The 19,553-nt window shown below is 34.1% G+C and overlaps 1 protein-coding gene across 6 annotated transcripts in view; it reads left to right on the forward strand.

Annotated features, from left to right (window-relative positions):
• The first annotated feature begins 208 nt into the window (after positions 1 to 208).
• Dmtn (transmembrane and coiled-coil domain 2 protein Dmtn) overlaps positions 209 to 19,553 on the forward strand; it is a 56,089-nt gene continuing 36,744 nt past the window's right edge. For all 6 annotated transcript variants that reach the window (XM_076130935.1, XM_076130930.1, XM_076130933.1 and 3 more), the window contains exon 1: positions 209 to 406. The gene's annotated coding sequence lies outside the window, so the exon portion shown is untranslated. The remainder of the gene's footprint in view (positions 407 to 19,553) is intronic.

Consider the following 19,553-nt stretch of genomic DNA (forward strand, 5'->3'; position numbering starts at 1 on the left):
TACCAAAAAATCCTTTTTTATTTTAAATCCTGATGCCAATCATCAAGATTTAAAATTGAAAAGAATTTTTTAAAAGTAAATCTAAATTATACTCTAGATCAGCTCACTTATTTTTACATTGGTAATACATTATTTTCTTTGGGTCTTTCATTATACCTTGCAGTTGTCTATGGCTAGAACGAAAGAGACGCCATCTATCGATGAACAATAGAAGAACAGCTCATCCATCCAACCATACCACACGTCTTTTTCTATTCCGTTGTTTTCTGTCATTTACTACAATCGCAATCTGAAATAATTATTGATATTGTGGTGGATAATTTAATGGAAAAGACTATACGTACTGTTATGTGTTACAAAGAAATGTAGATATAAAAGTTGCAAGAAGATCGTGGTGATAAGTCCTGTGAGTAGTGTTTCTATATTTGAACGATTCTTTACTGTGATTTTCTTTTTTACTTTTAATTTTTAAATGTGTAATTTTTGTTATGACGGCCTGAATTGCTGTACTTAGTTTTTATAACGTAATTGTCGTAATCACGATCGAAGGATCTGTCGTACTCAGAATGTAAATCGCAACATTCGAGTTCAGTATTTGTATCGAGAAAGAAAAAGAATTGCTTCTGTTTTTGGTGTCGGTTACAACAAAGACTGTAATTTTATTGTTATGGATTTATGATAGGACGCGGTGTATAGAGAACGTCATACAAACATGAACCTTTCAAGGTAATGTTAGGGTAGTGGTATGGACTGCTTTATTGTGATGTGTTCACTTCCTTGTTCGACGGCTCTCCAAGGTTTCTATGTGTGCGTATCATTTGCGTGATGCTTGGCCACTTGCCAGTGCATCAAACAACTGGTGCACTTAAGTGTAGTGAAATGAGATAAAATACATAATCTTTTTATTCTTTGTTTTTTTATGGCCAAGTGTAGTGAGTCAGTGGCCTGTTTTGCCAGGTACTGGTTAGTATAAAGTTGTGTTAATAAAAAATGAATAACAATACTCTGAATCATCAAGTTCAAGTAGCTTACACATGAACTGATCAGTTAAATATAATTGTTAACATATTATTCAGGATTATCTTAAAGTTTACACTTCATTTACTTATTTTCAGACTAAGATCAAGAATAGGAAAACATTATAATAATATTATCATTCAATAAACATAAAATAGCAAGAATTAGATTTCCTAGTTTGATAGTTGAAAATATTCCAAACCGTACCAAGTAGTACCAGGGCCATGAGTAATTAAAATTCATTTATGAACCATCTACATAATGCTTACAAACTCACAAAAAAGGTTGTAACTAACTCTATGGGTTAATTACAGACCTCTTATGTTACTTGAACTCTTTGGTGTGAGTCATAATGTGTTCTTTATCTGAGTTATTCTAAGCATGCTGCTATACATTATTACATTTTGTATGGACCTAGCCATACAATTGTTTTGTATTATATCTCATTGAGATAATACTATTCACATACATTGTATTCATATAATAAATGCATACAGTGCGAGCACAGACAATCATTAAAATGTTTTCAAATAGGATAGCTAAATTTATTCTTATCTATGACCTTTGCGTGGATATCTACCTATTTATTTTATGAATTGTTCGGTTGTGATTTAAATAATCTAGATCTAATTATTCAGAATAATGTCTGATTTGTATCTCCAAATTATCTTGCAGAAACAACTCTTTTATTATGAAGTTCTAGGATTTAAGTAGACTACTATCTTACTATTGTTTTGCATTGCAATTAAATTAGGTTTATTTTTGGATATAATTGCGCATATGTCTAAAGTTCTGACATAAAATGATCCTAAGATTGTAGTACGGCAATAACCTAATAATAATGTAACATTCCATAATAATAGCCCATATAACTATGGTCATTAAACACCTGTGCCGACGCATGCTATGATAATATTATAACCATGTTTATTATTATAAAAAATCTTATTACTCCTCTCTGGCCTGCGGTTCACTTATTATCATATTATTATGCTAAAGGTTACTGTATTGTGAGTCACAGAACTGGTTTCACTTAATTAATTCAAATACTTATAAAATTATAATACATATTATCTTGTTGTAATTCTGAAGAATTATAATTGTCTAGAATATGACCTTGAGAGAATCTAACCAGATCTTTGTACTTTTTATTCAGACAATGGATCATGCTTAGTTCATTAATTACTAGCTTCTGGCCGCGATTTTGCCTGAAAATCTGGAGGTAAAAAGTATCCTATGTGTTAATTCAAATTATAAGCTACTGCTGTACTAAATTTCATTAAAATCCAACCAGTATTTCTCCATGAAAGAGTAAAACACATACATCAATCTATACTTACAAATATTCGCGTTTATAATATTAGAAGGATATCTGAATTGAGTGCATAACCTTTAAATCTAGGTTCAATACACCAAGTGGTTTATCTTATTTAATTCTTTCTGGAGTAAAACTGCACGTATTCACGTCCGATTTTTGTATTTTTCTTATGAAAAAATTGCGTAGCGAATGTCACTGAGCAATTTGGCGCAAAGCCACTTCGGATTCCATGTTTCATTTTTTTGCTCAAATTGTGCGGTATGACGTAAAGATTTAATACATGTAATTGACAACTTCCCTCAATAAACATAGTTGTTACTTTTCCAAGAGTTCTATGCATACAATTCTCCTGTTTCTTTGTACAACACTTTTGCACTCAAATGAAATCGATAAATTTCGGAAATCATTTCACTTCCGAAATTGTCTTGGAGTTCATTATATTGTATCTTTGTGTAAGCAAATGACTCGTTTTAGCAGGTCAATTGAGATAGTTATTACTGTCAATCTATGTATGAGAATAATAAATTGTTCGGGACTTACCCTTATGTTGTGACTCTGAGCAAGACTCGCTGATATCCCGAGATGCTCAGTCAGTTAACTGGGTTCCCTATCTTCCTTCGTATGTAATTCGTTGCAAAGACTAAAAAAATAATATGGGGCTCCTTCGATCGATCCTTTGCTTTCTCAAGCGTAAATAATTTTAAGCTCAAACTATTGAAGTCCAATAATATAATCGAATTTTTGACAATCGCTCAAATTGAAAACATCTAAAAAGTGGGATATACCTATGAAGAAATCAAAAAGCTACGAATTTTAGATTTAACTCCCAATCAGGCAAAGGTACCAGCCAGTAACCTTTTATTCTGTTCCAATTTCGAGCAAAAAGATTTGATTTTGATTTCAAGTTCGTAAAGTACATTAGAACTAAGTACCTAATATTATTGTTTTGCACCTGACTCATTGACAATTACCAAAGCTATTTTATCGTTATCTACCTGAATTCTAGGTAGAGTGGTGGTAATGCCATATTGCAGCTTATTGTATTGCGATAAGAAATATATCTGGCGAGCGCCTTTATGTATTATCTATTTCGAATAAACGTGACGATAAAAGATAATACTCCATATTATTCACGAATAGGGTAAGATACTACGTACCTAAGTTTTTAGGGTTCATTTTGAGTCCTCGGCGAACAATTTTTTCTCCCGCTAAAGGCACAATTTGTTCGACGAATGCATAGGTTCCTAACTCCATTTACTAGAAACATAAGATTCAGCGTTCTTTTACATTATAGTTATACCAATTTCAATAGTTTTTGTTGTTTATTATTTGCTTTTGATTCCATTAGCAACCCATTACCCATGAAAAGTTCGAGCTCGACACCGCACTAGTAGGCACTAGCCACTATACGTTGGGAACGTATGGACTAAAGCTATAAAATATAAAAATACCTAAATGAAAACGTTAAAAACATTGTATCAATGAGAAACAACACATGAGCGATACATAATTCAGTCGCAATCTATCAAACGATATGATAAATGAATGACTAACCATTTCACTGGACGGTAAAAATTTCCGATAACTCTCTGATATCGATTCTTGGAAGGAATAAATATGTTTCATTCAACATTTTAAATATGAAGTCGAAATTATTTTAGAGTGCATAAGATACTATACTTATGTACTGTTTGAAGGATATAAATAAACGTCAGACATTCGTGGCCACCCACATCAGTTCGCCTAGCTTAGGTCCCTAGTTCTTTTTCTACATCACCATTTTTTGTTAGGAACAAGTCACACAAAGGTACTTTATTAATCTAATTAAGCTGTAATTGTTACCTTATTTTTTTCTTTCAATTTGTAATATTTTGGCCAATTTTGGGATATCGTTTTTCTCAAACCTTGTCATTTACCAATATTGCTATTTTGTCTTTCGCCGCTTGTCTCCTTTTTCGAATATAAATCAAATCGGTTTCCATTTCGTTTTGTTGCTTGATCTGTCTAATGTTATTTGTTCCCAGACATCGAATCTATTCTAAATTTTTGTTATTTATTTATTTTTTACTTTATATACAGAGCTGTATTAAGAGCAGACTTAATGCCAGGAGCATTTTCAGCCAGCCTAGCGTTTGGTTATCGAATAACCAAACGCTACATCGATGGACGTATTTAAAATAGACACATTATCTGAACAAATTGTCATCTAAATACATAATTCCGGAAATGTATGTACAGGAAAATTGCAATTAGTAGACGGAGTATTAACCTAATAACTGTGATGTATGTAGTGGTCACGCGAAACCCCAGGTGTTCACTGCTATGATACGATTAATTTGTATGACTCCACTTGTAATTGCGTTAGGTCTAACAAGACTAACCTTTGGTTCAACCAGCGAGCTGGAATAAACTATCGTTAGTAATTATTTCGAAATAAATGGGGGTTAAGGCTTTGTTCAGAACAACTAAGGCAAAATCATGGCCGATAGTACTTAATAGAATAATTACTAATTCTACTTATCGCCGTGACTGTCAAAAAATACAGCACACAAAACAATATGCGAGTAAAAAATATGTACGGATTTTAATCGCGTACGTTGTTGAGAGATATTCCTTTGGTTCAGCGACCTAAAATGTGTCTAGGTTCCGATACGAGATTCCGCTATTTCATTCGATCTTTCGTAGTTTCTCGCCTCTTACTAGCAAGAAACTCGCGAAGATACCGTTCATTGTGGCCAATTGCGATGAAGAACGTTATATGAAATCAATCGAAGTCTTGTATCTGTATTTTACGTATATAAACTTTCCATACTACACAATCAATCTGACCCTTAACGTGACTTTCTTTGCAAACTTACTTTTCCAGCCCAATCACGGCTTCCAACGAAACTTCGCTAATCTTTCGACAAGTTTCACTGTCCATCGATATTCAGAACTTAGAAATTCCAGAACCATTACTAGGCACCACGAAATCTCCGCAAAATTATAGCTACAGTTTTGTTGTTAAATAACACATTCCTATGCATTGTAATCTAAAAACAAAAAGCTTGCCGACAAAGGCGTACCTATAGTTATCGCCCCATAAGAAAAAAGTCTACCCATGACACAGCCAATCACCGACCCGTGTAATAGGACTTGGGAATTCCACCGGAGCTAAATTGTTACATAGTAAAATTAACCATTTGAATAAACCTCTTCGCTCTTATAAGTGCCTAGTACGGGCGAGTTACAATAGATTTAATACTCAAGAAATTTCACTAGAAATGTTTGACAGAATATTAGAAGCAATTAAAGTCAAGACTTCAGTGGTTTCGCTAATTAGTTGGCTTAAAACAAAGGCCAACGTTTGAAGAACTGGTATCAAGGCGTTAGATTGCTTAGAAACAGAATTATCTAGTCACGTGACTAGATAGGGTTTATCACAAAATTCGGATAAAAGACCGATGCTTCGGAGAAAGAGCACATGCTTAATTTCTATGCTGGTATATGTCTAAGCCTCGTGAGAGTTGTTTTAAAGAAATAATTGCGCGAATGGCTTTTCTAATCTTTTGTTTTCGATTCAATGAGTTTGATAGATACATATGTGCGGTATTAAGACAAAGTTTTTGTTTATTTTGAAACGTGGCACCAAAATAGATGAATCATAAGTGTTTTTCGTTGTAAGTTTTTATTTAGAACTCGTTAAAAACCGAAATGACATGAGAACGTTTGTTATTTTAAACAAAATTGGTTGAAACAGTCATATCCATATCCTACAAGAACGTGTAGGCAACACATTTTTTATTGGAATATTCTTTGGTAAAATACTTTTTAGATTCAATAGAAAATGCGGCAGGTATTCAGCAATCGAACGCGCCTCTCATTCTTTCTGAAGGGTCCGATGTTTCATATAAGTTTGAGAACAATGTTTAACGTAGACCTTTTCGCTGGTCCTGTGTCTGATTTATTCATAACGTTATATTGAGGCTTTTTGAGTCCCGTCCACATGTCATGTCCCGTCCGTTATATAGGTCAATTTTTGCGGCGCTGAATTTGTTATTGACAGAAAAAAAGATGAAGGTAAAAATGTAGCTGCGTTGCTTTTGACGTGTTCAAGACTTTGAAAATTAGTTCTGTGAAGTTATATACATGTAAGGTAATATAAATTATGCCTGACAGCAATTTGATAGGCTTTCGAGATCAGCTTGATGCTGTTATTAGTGCTAATTATGCGAGAACATCCGCTTGACTACAGCAGCCTAGCTAGTTGTCATACGTAATTCTAACTGATATTAGATTAGTTTGCATGACGACCGGGACATGACATAACACACTCTCCGGGGAACAGAAGCATTAAATATTAGTAGCTTGTGCTTAATCCACTGAGGACCAACCATTGCGACATTTGTTATAATAGCATATAAGTCATACATTGTAGTATTACATAAGACATATTAATACATAAATCCTAGTAACCTAGTATATAACTATAAAGTCCTCATATTTTAACATCATCTAAATCAAAACATCTTAATGTATCCTGTTTACTATAATTACTAATCACTTTGTTATTGTCTTTTCTCAGGACTCGCTTATCATATTTACTTTAGCCCTAAAACCATTAGCTAATATGTTAACGTTTCACATATTTTATTAGTATATAAGCTCGTCCTCGATGTACGAACAGTCAGTTCATAGTTCATAGTTAGTTCTAAACATAGTTAGTTCTAAATCAATTCCAAATCTTAGTCGTAAATCAGTGTTAATTCATAACTCATATATTATTTCTAAGTGTAATAAATAAAGTTTTATTCTTTTAAAGTGAGTTTGCCATTCGCCTCATAACAAATTTGGCGCAGTCGGTAGGATACTGCAATTGTGAAGACGAAACTCACGTAGGGACAGCATCGCCCAGTCATCGTGTGGTAGCCGACGGCTTTTAACAGTTTTCGCCGAACATGCAGCTCCTGAATATATTGATGTTACTGTGGTAAGTGGCCAAACTCATATGCTCTATTTCCTTGCCTGAAATCCTTAAATCTAACTCCTAGTTTCTAAATCTTATCCAAGTTGTTTTAACCTTTTTATTATTCGTATATTTACCAAAATTTTTTTTTTACAAAATGTCGATCGAAAGCGAAACTTCAACTTCTCTAGATATAGCGACTCTCCTCAAACTAATTCCCAAATTCGAAACAAATGTACCTCACCAGATCTACGGATTCGTCAGATCCTGCGATTCAGCTTTTAATTTAGCCACAGAGGATCAAAAGCAAATTCTATTAGTGTACGTCCTGAATAACATTTCTGGTGTAGGAGCATCAAATATCCATTGCAGACAATATAATAAATGGGCAGCATTGAAATCTTCTCTTATTAGCCAATTTTCAAACGTAAAAACCATATCGCATCTTAATTTAGAACTTCAATCTATGTTTCAAAAACCAAATGAATCTATAACCCAGTATTTTAATAGAGTAGATCTATGCAGGAGTAAAATAGTCGAAAAGTTAAGCACAGAAATCACTGACAGTACTCTTTACGGTAGATTAGCGGTTACCGAAGAAACAGCTTTAAGCGTCTTCGTTAACGGTATAAGCGCAGAGATAGGAGTAATGTTGCGAACCAAAGGCTTTACAACTCTTTCTGAAGCAGGCCGTTTCGCTATACAAGAGGAGAAAATATGTGCAATGAATCGTGCTCGACAGCAAATGTTTCGGTTAACAAACCCAACTCCACCAACAAATCATAATCATATAAATACCAGTAAAACTTGCAATTACTGTAAAAAACCAGGTCATTTAATTTCAGAGTGCCGAAAAAGGCAATTTAACAATTATAAAAATCTACAGTCGAATCAGGTAAACCAACGTGCGCTTCCAGCTCCTAAGCCTAAAATTCATAATTTAAACTCCAAAGCGGCCCCGGATCTGGACATGTCCGAGGAAACCGCTTCTCGATATTATGTCCAGACAAAAATGATCCAAAATCAAGTCCCGCTGGAGGATCTCCAGCTATAACAAAACAAATTTCTAGACCAGTCCATCGGGGACACATAAAAAACACGCAAGTTTCGCAAAGTCTATCAGTGTATCGGACACAACTTCGCGACGCTTTTACTCAGACTGATTCTCAAACATCGCCAAGTCTACCAGTGTATCGGACACAACTTCGCGATGCATGTATTCAGGCTGAAATCCAAACAATAATTAAATCTAATCCTATATCATTTAATAACTCTAGCTCTAGTATTAAGCAAAAATCTACTCCTAAATCTTGTACTAAATCTGACGCTCAATCTGAAACTAAATCTAATATTAAATCTAATACTAAATCTGATACTAAATCTGACACTAAATCTAATTCTAAATCATATACTAAATCTAATTCTAAATCTCGTCTGAACTCAACAAAATCAAAGATCACGAAATCCATCAGAATATCTTCTTTAAACGTACCTCCTGAAAATCTTCTACACTGCAAATTCCATATTGAAGGCAACCCAGTTACTATGCTAATAGATACCGGCGCAGCCATTTCTGTCCTCAAAAAGGAAAAGATTGGTAACGCACCTCTAGATGTATCGGACATCGTATCTATAGTTGGTATATCTGGAAAAGATTCTTCAATACAAAGCTTTGGCACAGCACAAATTGCTCTAGACAATTTCTCTAAGTTTAAATTTCATGTAGCTAATCTTAACATAGAAGTTGACGGAATTCTTGGTAATGATTTTATGACTAAATTTAATGTTAGTATTCATGTTCAATCTAAAACAATGTGTGTACGAGACCGTTCCTATAAATTGTTCAATATAGGTGAAATCACAAAGGGATCCTCAGATACAAACCAGTTAATAGGGTCAAGGGCCGAAACAGTAATCACATGTCTCACTAATGATGTACAGAATGGTCCCGCAATCATAGACAAACAAATAATTAACAAAGACATAACTATTCCAAACGCACTAGTGACAGTCAAAAATAACAAATTTCTAATTACATGCGTAAACACTAGTGACAAAGACAAATTAATAAATATTCCTATAATTAAAGCAACGAGTTTTCAAACTATTGACTTATCTCAGAATATTCATACAATTAACTCAACAAATATTAAATACAACGTCCATGATAAGAGGTTAAAGGTAAAACAATTAATTCGACAAGATCATTTAAATAACGAAGAGAAACAGTCATTAGATAAAATCATCAACAACTTCTCAGATATATTTTATATAGAAGATGAGCCTCTTACATTCACAAGTCATACAAAACATACAATTCCAACTACCTCAGATGTTCCTATCAACACTAAAACTTATCGGTTTCCTTACGTACATCAGCAAGAAGTCAAATCTCAGGTTCAAAAAATGCTAGACCAAAACATAATTCAACCTAGCACATCGCCTTGGAGCAGCCCCATTTGGGTAGTACCTAAAAAACTAGACGCTTCAGGAAAACAAAAATGGCGTGTAGTGATAGACTACCGCAAATTAAACGAAATCGCAATCGGAGACAGTTATCCCTTACCTAACATAACAGACATTCTAGACAAATTAGGTCATTCAATTTATTTTACTACATTAGATCTTGCTTCTGGTTTTCATCAAGTCGAAATGGACCCTAAAGACATACCTAAAACCGCGTTCAGCACTCCATATGGTCACTATGAGTTTCTTAGGATGCCTTTTGGATTGAAAAATGCACCCGCAACATTCCAAAGAGCCATGGACAATGTTCTCTTAGGTTTACAAGGTGACCGTTGCTTTGTCTATCTTGACGATATTGTGGTATTCGCATCAAGCCTTCAAGAACACGAGCAAAAATTAACCGAAGTTTTTAATCGCCTTAAGCAGCATGGTTTAAAGGTCCAACCAGATAAATGTGAATTTATGAGAAAAGAAGTAGCATATCTCGGTCATATTATATCAAGTGAAGGTGTTAAACCTAATCCGAGTAAAGTAGAAGCAGTTCAAAATTTCCCAATTCCAAAATCATGTAAAGATATCAAATCATTTCTAGGTCTTGCAGGTTATTACCGCAGATTCATTCCAAACTTTAGTAAACTAACTAAACCTTTAACATGTCTTCTTAAAAAGGACACACCATTCATTTGGGATGAAAGCCAACAAGAAGCCTTTGATAAATGTAAAGAAATTTTAACCACAACTCCCCTTCTTCAATATCCAGATTTTAACAAAGAATTTATTTTAACTACGGATGCTTCATTATATGCTATCGGTGCTATACTTTCTCAAGGAGAAATAGGCAAAGACCTACCTATTGCATACGCATCAAGAACATTAAACAAAGCCGAATCTAATTACTCAGTGATCGAGCGCGAAGCCTTAGCCATCGTATGGGCAGTCAAACATTTCCGCCCATATCTATACGGTCGTAAATTTAAAGTCGTAACTGACCATATGCCTCTTAAATGGCTATTTAGTATCAAAGATCCCGGTAGTCGTTTAGTCCGTTGGAGACTAAAACTTGAAGAATATGACTACGAGATCATTCATAAATCAGGTAAATTTAATACAAATGCAGATGCATTATCCCGACCTCCTATTTTGAATTCTAACGTAATCGATTTAACTCAAGATAGTCCAAGTCCTTCAGACCACGTAGAACGCAATGACAATAAATTCCCATCCGATGAAGATGACTATATGCAAATTAATTATGAACATTTCCTTTCTTTACAAGATCCTGATATTAATTGCTTTGATCCTTCTATTATAAAAATCTCACCGAATGAATTATTAGATCCTAGACATAAAAACATATTTCTACCCATATCTTGTAATCACGCTGACCATAATAATTTACTAAATCAAGCTTTATCTTTATGCGCACCTGTCAACCTAGATAAACCAAAATCACTCTATAGTGTAGATCACATTATTTCAAGTGAAAAGCAAAATTTTTATTTATGTTATACAAGACCCAACCATTTCGATCCTTGGGACAGTGAAAGTTACTTCAAAGCACTTTTGTCCTGTCTACAACACCATAATATAGATACTCTTTATATTCCCGATCTTAAGTATGATACAACTTGTAAATTATTAAATAATGAGCAACTGCGTATTTCAGCATACCTAGGCCAATATTATAATTGCGAAATTATCATTTGCGAAAACAAAGTAAAATATCCTAAACCAGAAGAAATTCCGAAAATTCTTAAAACATTCCACGATGAACCACTTTCAGGACACCGTGGTATTTCTGAAACAACAAAAAAGATTCGCGAAGAATATTATTGGAAAGGAATGACCAATGATATCAAAAATTATATCGACTCTTGTCTCACCTGTCAACGGAATAAAATTCAGAGAAAGAATTTTCAAGCTCCCATGGTTATTACCTCCCAATCCACTGAACCATTTGAACGTGTCTCAATTGATCTTGTTTCATACTCAGAAATAAGTGATAACAGTAACAAGTATATTTTAACTTTGCAAGATGATTTAACGCGTTTTGTACAAGCTTATGCTATCCCAGACAAAGAAGCCGTAACGGTAGCCAAGCAACTACTACATTATTGTCAACATTTCGGGGTTCCCAAACGTTTTCATTCTGATCAAGGCACCGAATTCATGAATAAAGTTATGAAACAATTAGTAAAATTTCTAGGATGCAATCAAACATTCAATACTGCATACCATCCACAAACAAACGGTGCTCTAGAAAGGTTCCATGCAACATTACGCGACCATATTCGTATGTATTATAATCGTCATTTAAAAAACTGGGATCACATAATTCCATTTGCAATCATGTGCCACAATACTTCCACTAATGCTTCTACGGGTTACACTCCCCATGAACTCCTTTTCGGATTTAAACCTCGTCCATTTTATTCGTTAAAACCAATTCCAGAATATAACGCATGTGACTATTTAAAGGACTTAAACGAACGTCTTCGAGTGTCTCGTGATACAGCTCTGATTAACTTAGAAAGAATGAAAGAAAAAGCTAAAGAACGCTATGATAGTCAAATTAAAAACCCAATAGAATATAAAGTAGGTTCAAAGGTATTGTTACGAGTTCCTAATCCTAATAGTTTAGATGCAAAATGGGATGGTCCATACGAAGTGTTACGTGTAGGCTTTAATGAAAATTATTTGATTCGAAAGGCAGGTAAAAATCAATTAGTGCATGCAAACCGTTTGCGACCTTATTTAGATAATAATATGTAGTAGAGATAATTAATGTTAGATATATATTAAGTAAAATTTATTTATAATTTCCAGGGTCTGTCATTTTACAACAGCCCAGAATGACATATCTTTACTCCAATCCCTTTATAGTCCTAGTTATATACTCAATTTTATAATCTGTTCCTTTATTAAACTCGTAGTTGTAATATTATTATACAAAATTTATAAATTTATTAAAATACGAATTCAGAATTATCGTAAAACTAATGGAGACAATGTTGTTTCTATTGCAGGGCAACCAACGGAATCGTTGCCAATATAAATTTCTCCCAACCTCTCACTTCCAACGCTGGAATATTTTATAACGAAGAAGGCCAAATATTAATTAGCGAAGAATCATGGAAATTAATCATATATCGTGATCTGAAGCCCCTATTCATTTCCTATGAGTCCTTACAACGACTTTCAAATAATTTTAATTCTATGTCATTTAAACATTTGAATTTCCCTACTGTTCTTTCAACTAAATCTTATCTTAATGTTAGCTTAAATAAAATCGAAAATAGACTCTCAGAACTAAGTATGTATCTAGGTAAGAATTCACGCCAAAAGAGAGAACTGTTAGATGGTTTGAGTTCTGTTTTAAAATGGCTCATTGGTACTCCTGATGCCAAAGATGCCAAACATTACAACGAATACATAGATCTTCTCGAGAAACAAAATCTAGAAATGTCTGAACTAATGCAAAAACAAATTCAAATTACTAGCTCAACTATAAAAAACTTTAATGAAACCATATTTAAAATATCATTCGATGAACAAATTATCAACGAAAATATACGTCGCTTAAATGACTACTTCAACAAAACCGAAAATCTAGTGTTTAATTTAAAGATAACTGAAGATATTACATCTATTACTATACAAATTCTTGAATTGGCTACAAATCTCGAAAACGATATCAATGACTGCCTTACAAGTATCCTCTTTGCTAAATCAAACATTATCCATCCGTCTATTATATCCTTGAAAAAATTATATAATGAATTACTACTATCTAATAAATTAAGAACGAATAAAAGATTAGTTACTTCCGTCTCTATAGAAAACATCCATACACTTCTAGATTCTTCATATCTATCAGCCTACGTCTTCTCTGATCGACTAGTTTATATTTTAGAATTCCCATTAGTTCAGAATGATCCTTTAACTTTATATCATATATATATTCAATTCCTATCCAACATCCTAATTCCTCTTTCCACTCAACTATTATCCCTGAGCATACTTACCTGGCCACTAACCCTAGTGGACAAAGATATGTCTCAACGAGTTTGCTGAACAACTGCAAAGTCTACGCTTCACGAAAAAGCATCTGTAAAGACCTCGTGATCTACGATTCTTCAGCACGACCAATCTGCGAGATGGATATCCTCCTCAGTAAATCGACAACAATCCCTACGACTTGTACAACCACAACATTTCCTGCCGAAATTCAAACGTTTCAACCTCTTGGCAACAATAAGTGGCTCTACATTTTAACAAAGGATACTCACTGTGTATTACAATGTCTGAATGAAATTTCCAACCACAAACTTCAAGGATCCGGAATCATAAATCTACCTGAGGGCTGTAAACTCCACACCGGATACAGCACTCTGTCAGCATATCAGTCATCAGAAGACAATGTCACATATCCAGTCATCGTGCCCGACATCAGAACTGAAGATTGCTTTGAAATACCCGAAGACATCAAGACTCCAACTCTACTTCCTATAGCCATCAATGATGTACCATTAGATGCATTAAAAACTATCAAGAATCATCTAGACACTTACTCTCAAGAACTACAAAACTTACGGTCTAAATCAGCATCTCAAAGGTTCTTAGAGAATAACCGAACTAGTTTTTCATGGTTCTATTTTATATTGGGTATATTCATGTTAACATTTCTCCTGTTGAAACTATTCAGTCGATGGTATAGATTTACCCAATGTACAAACGAAAGAGGATGTATACAAATCTTTAATAACTGCTTTGACAACTCCTCCAGAAGACGATCCAGTCAAATTAGTATCCCAATGAGGACCATCACTCATAATACTTCATGTATCTCAGAAGACGAAGACGAAGAAAATAATGCTACAAGAATACTGCCACCATCTTCTCAAAGTTTAGGCGCCAACGCCCAATCTTTGTTCTAAGGGGGGAGGTGTTATAATAGCATATAAGTCATACATTGTAGTATTACATAAGACATATTAATACATAAATCCTAGTAACCTAGTATATAACTATAAAGTCCTCATATTTTAACATCATCTAAATCAAAACATCTTAATGTATCCTGTTTACTATAATTACTAATCACTTTGTTATTGTCTTTTCTCAGGACTCGCTTATCATATTTACTTTAGCCCTAAAACCATTAGCTAATATGTTAACGTTTCACATATTTTATTAGTATATAAGCTCGTCCTCGATGTACGAACAGTCAGTTCATAGTTCATAGTTAGTTCTAAACATAGTTAGTTCTAAATCAATTCCAAATCTTAGTCGTAAATCAGTGTTAATTCATAACTCATATATTATTTCTAAGTGTAATAAATAAAGTTTTATTCTTTTAAAGTGAGTTTGCCATTCGCCTCATAACACATTGCTTTAACCCTTTTGGCTAAGCGTTTCATTATAATACGTTTAGTACGGTCACTTTCGCAAACCATTAAATTATGTAGAGTAAGAAAACTCCATAAAATGGACGACTGTTGTAAAAAGCCGGCGCCAATTTTTTGCTGAATGTCCACTTGCCAGTTGTCCAATTCTACCCGCCAATTGGCAGTTGCTCTAATCGTTTGTTAATTTATATTATCTATGTTCAAAATACGTACGATGTTTATAGTTAGCTAGTCCAAATTATGTCGTACCATAAATCTTCCTATATTATCATAACATTGTCATAACAATAGGTTAACTCGCTATTTTCTATAGGGCATGTTTTCAACGGTACAAAAATATTGTTATCATCGTTGTATCGCTGTACGTTTTGTATGTATGCGAGTCTAATTAGGGTACAGTCTCCCACGCGGACTAGACCACAGTCCGCGAATAGCACAGGTTATTTTGGACTTTGTCACTCCAGGAATAGAGCGGTAAGTCGTTTGTTTGGTTTCACGTATTTTGTGTTGGAATATTTGAGTGGACACCACGTGAAAGGCACAAATAGATTATTGTAGCTAACAAGCCGTGAATATTTTATACGAATGTCTCGTTTACGGGAGTTTGCTACAGTACTTCCAACCTTATATTGATTTAAAAAATAAACAGTTCTAACTATAACCGTGATTTCTACGTTCTTTAATCTGTTATAATTTTTAAGTTGAAAACTGAAAGCGAAATTGAAATACGATCACATCTTTGCGTCGGAAATTGGTTTTTTCTCCATCAAATGAAAAACGTTATTGATATCGTTCGCGGAGTTTCTCTCGGCATTGCGAAAGACACGAAACAGTAATCGTTTCCGTTTTTAGATTGACGTAAATGAAAACTAATGACCTAATTTCCTTTATCGTGTTTAATCAGTACATTATCAGCGGCTACTAATATAATGACTTTATAAAAGATAGCGGGTACAGGGGTCGTGACTGATAAGGGAGGTTAAACATTTTTTCCTCGTTCATAGTTCAATATGTCAATATACATAATGTCAAAGAGACATGTGGTCGTAATTTTAGTTCTTCGATAAGGAATTGTACTCTGTTCTGATTAGGACTGATTAGCTTGCTTGTATTTTACATTGTTATAAAGTTAATAGTCGTATAGTTCAAACGTTATCGTATTTCGTACAATTTGTTACTTTAAAATGTTTACGACGTGGAACATGTTTTTTACTGGCCATCCTAGACGTACCTCGTAATCGTAATCAAAAATATAAAAATATGATAATTTCTTCCTTCGTTTAGTGAAGAAACAAAACTTAAAACAACTAATAATAAAATAACTCCTCTGCAGTTTTCGCCTTGTCATCATAGATCACGTGAGCTACTAACACAGGCTACATGACATACTATACATATTCACACACATACTATATTCAGTACAGTAACTTTCTCCGAACAATTGACCCACCATAATTCACAGACACCGAATGTTCGCATCTAAGCGCAAGCGAACGTGCCTATCCGAATATGTAAATAGTACACTATCAAGACTATTTACAACCGGGTTGCTATCGAGAAATTTCGTATGGAAAAGTGTTTGTTTAATACATTTATTGAGGACATGCAAAGTCCCCAAACCGCACTTGGAGAGCGTGGTGGACTCAAGGCATAACCGCTCCCTCATTATGGGAGTAGACCCTTGCCTAGCAGTGGGACATTAGTGGGTTTAATTTATTATTATACACATTTCAATATCAAACTCGCAATACTTAATAGGACGGCGATATACAAAATGGCGCTACAGGTCTATTGCAAAAGTTTGATCCCAACATTTGTTATTATTCTCTTACGTTGACTGGATAGTTTTTCCAGATAGAAAGGACTATATAGTTTTATTTTGCCTACGAAGCCTTTAACTTACTCATAAAAGTTCCAACTACTTAATGGGGTCATATTTTATAAGCTTTTTACTTTATGGCAATCTTGAGTGGGTTTATATTTTCATTGCGTAACTAGGTTTATGGTTGTTAGTAGGTCAAAGCGATCTTTTAATTTAATTGAAGGGTTGATGTGTCATACGTTATTTTCTGAAAAAACTATATTTTTTAGGTATATTATTATCATGACGACATATTACCTCACTTCGTGATTTGTTAGAATTATTCGAAAATTATGCAGATTTTTTGACAAAAGCTTTGATCTAATTTAGTATCTTATCATTTTTTGTTTTATTTTTTACTGGGTCATGACCAGCCAAGCAATTTAACGCCTTTATTATTCACCCCTAATTGCCTAGTCGTTGGTAATCAAAACACACTTACAAGTTTTAGTACCAACCCATTTCACTCCGTTATAAATATTGTTTATGACACTAATAACATGGATTTCGAATATTTATTAGTATTTTTACCCCGCATCGATTTAACCACACGAAAGAGAAAAACTGATTAACTAAAACGCCTTTAATCAACAATTTATGTCTGAAGAAGCATTTGGACTGGATCCAATTATTTACGAACCGTATAAATTATGAAAGAAAAACACATCTTGCTGTACATAGCACGTACATAAGCACAAAGAAAGAATTAATGTGGTAGAAACGCGTGCAATTTGAGAAATGCGCTGAGCCACATAAAAAGGGGAGAGTACGTGTGGCTATGGAAAACGTTAAAGGCATCATTTTAAGTAGATTTCCCTCGACGTGTAGACATGTTGTGTGTTTAGAAAAGCTTAGGGTACGTTCTCTTTAAACGTGATATTTGTGAATCAAAGCTGCTGAAGAATTGTGTTCATTGATATAAAACCGTTTTTGATTCTGCTGCTTGTTTTAGGACAATAAAAAATCTGCAAATCATTTTCAATATAATTAAAATAAGTTACTAAAAAACAGTAGTTACAAAATGATTTTTGCTACCCGTAATGAAAAATCATTATGATTTGCATATTGCAATTCAACAGTGACGGCTACTGTATTTATTGAAGAACTTTTAATGAACATTATTTTTGCCGTACGACAGTTCCGCAATATTTATCGATAATAACAGACTTGAGTAGCTAACGGCAGTAGCAAATTATCTGCAGAGTGGAAACGCGTCTTCATATGGGAAGTGGGAACATAATTCATTTCTTCTAGCACTCATTTGCCCTGGGCGTTGATCTCCTTAAAGGAAACGAACAGTTATTAGAATCAGGTCAATAATGGCTAATGACCAATTAATCATCTTGCCCCAGTCATTATAACAGATGCACTGTTATAATTGCACAGGAAATTATACTTTATGTAGGTATTGACTCATCTCTCAGTCTCTTAAGCTAAAGCTTTGTATCCATGGGTAATTTAGCAAAAAATATCTTGTGTTTTTATTTTTGTGGTCAAGAATGAACCTTACTTGTTTGTAAATACTACAATTTGTTGACGACTATTGAATTTTATAGTATGGTGCACAGTTTCACCACTTCGGATAAAATATGTTTTTTTTTTAATCTGATACTTTATCTATTGAATAGGCTATCCGACACCTATCCACAAAATGTGAATCTGATCCTTTGTAGGAATGATTGGTCTCAAAGTGAATGTGTTGCCTAGCGACTGTGAACAGTGCAAAATATTTCAAAGTGACACTCGAATCGTAAGAATTATTTTTTATTTGTCAGCTGTCTATTTATATTTGTGAGGGCCACGTTCCTTCATCATCCATGTGACGGTACTGTCAGACACGTCAGTTCCTAAGTGGAGCGTGTACAGCACGAGGTTATACGCGAATTAGCTCACTGACTTTGAAAGATATACGGTTAATAGGTTTTAGAATCAAGTTATTACCGCTGGCTATGAGTCTTCTCGACTAAGAAGTCTTCTGAATCCTCGCTATTTCTTAATATAAATGGTATTTTTAATTTAGTTATATTATAAAGAGAAGTGCTCCATCAGACACTGCTACGTCTTCAGGCAGTCAGTTATTGTTTCGTAAAATAGGTTTTAAAACCGTACTACCGAGTTGATATCAGTCTTATTAGCACGGAGCATATTTAGGATTATTCTGATATCTCAGGTTAGTGAAAACACGTCCTTACTCCTAACAGTGACTCGTTCCATAGCAATGCGATTAAATTGGAAACGCATTAATTAGTCCAATTAGTATTGATTGTGAGCTCCTACTCGATTTGGCTGCTAAATAGCCAATGCTCACGACTTTATTGAATGTATCTGTATTAGGGGTCAGAGCCAAATAAGGAGAAAGAAATAAATGACTAACTTACAAATTAAATTTTCTTGTGCAGTATAAATACTGTAATTGAGATTTATTTTAACATTCAAATGTAATCCAACGTATTTACTATATTCATTGTCATATATAACTAGCAAACGAGGGCGGAGAAAGGGGACCCGTTTAAAATGATACGCAAAGCCGAACCATAG

The sequence above is a fragment of the Anticarsia gemmatalis genome, chromosome 25 (genome assembly GCF_050436995.1).
Source record: "Anticarsia gemmatalis isolate Benzon Research Colony breed Stoneville strain chromosome 25, ilAntGemm2 primary, whole genome shotgun sequence".
Lineage (NCBI taxonomy): Eukaryota > Metazoa > Arthropoda > Insecta > Lepidoptera > Erebidae > Anticarsia > Anticarsia gemmatalis.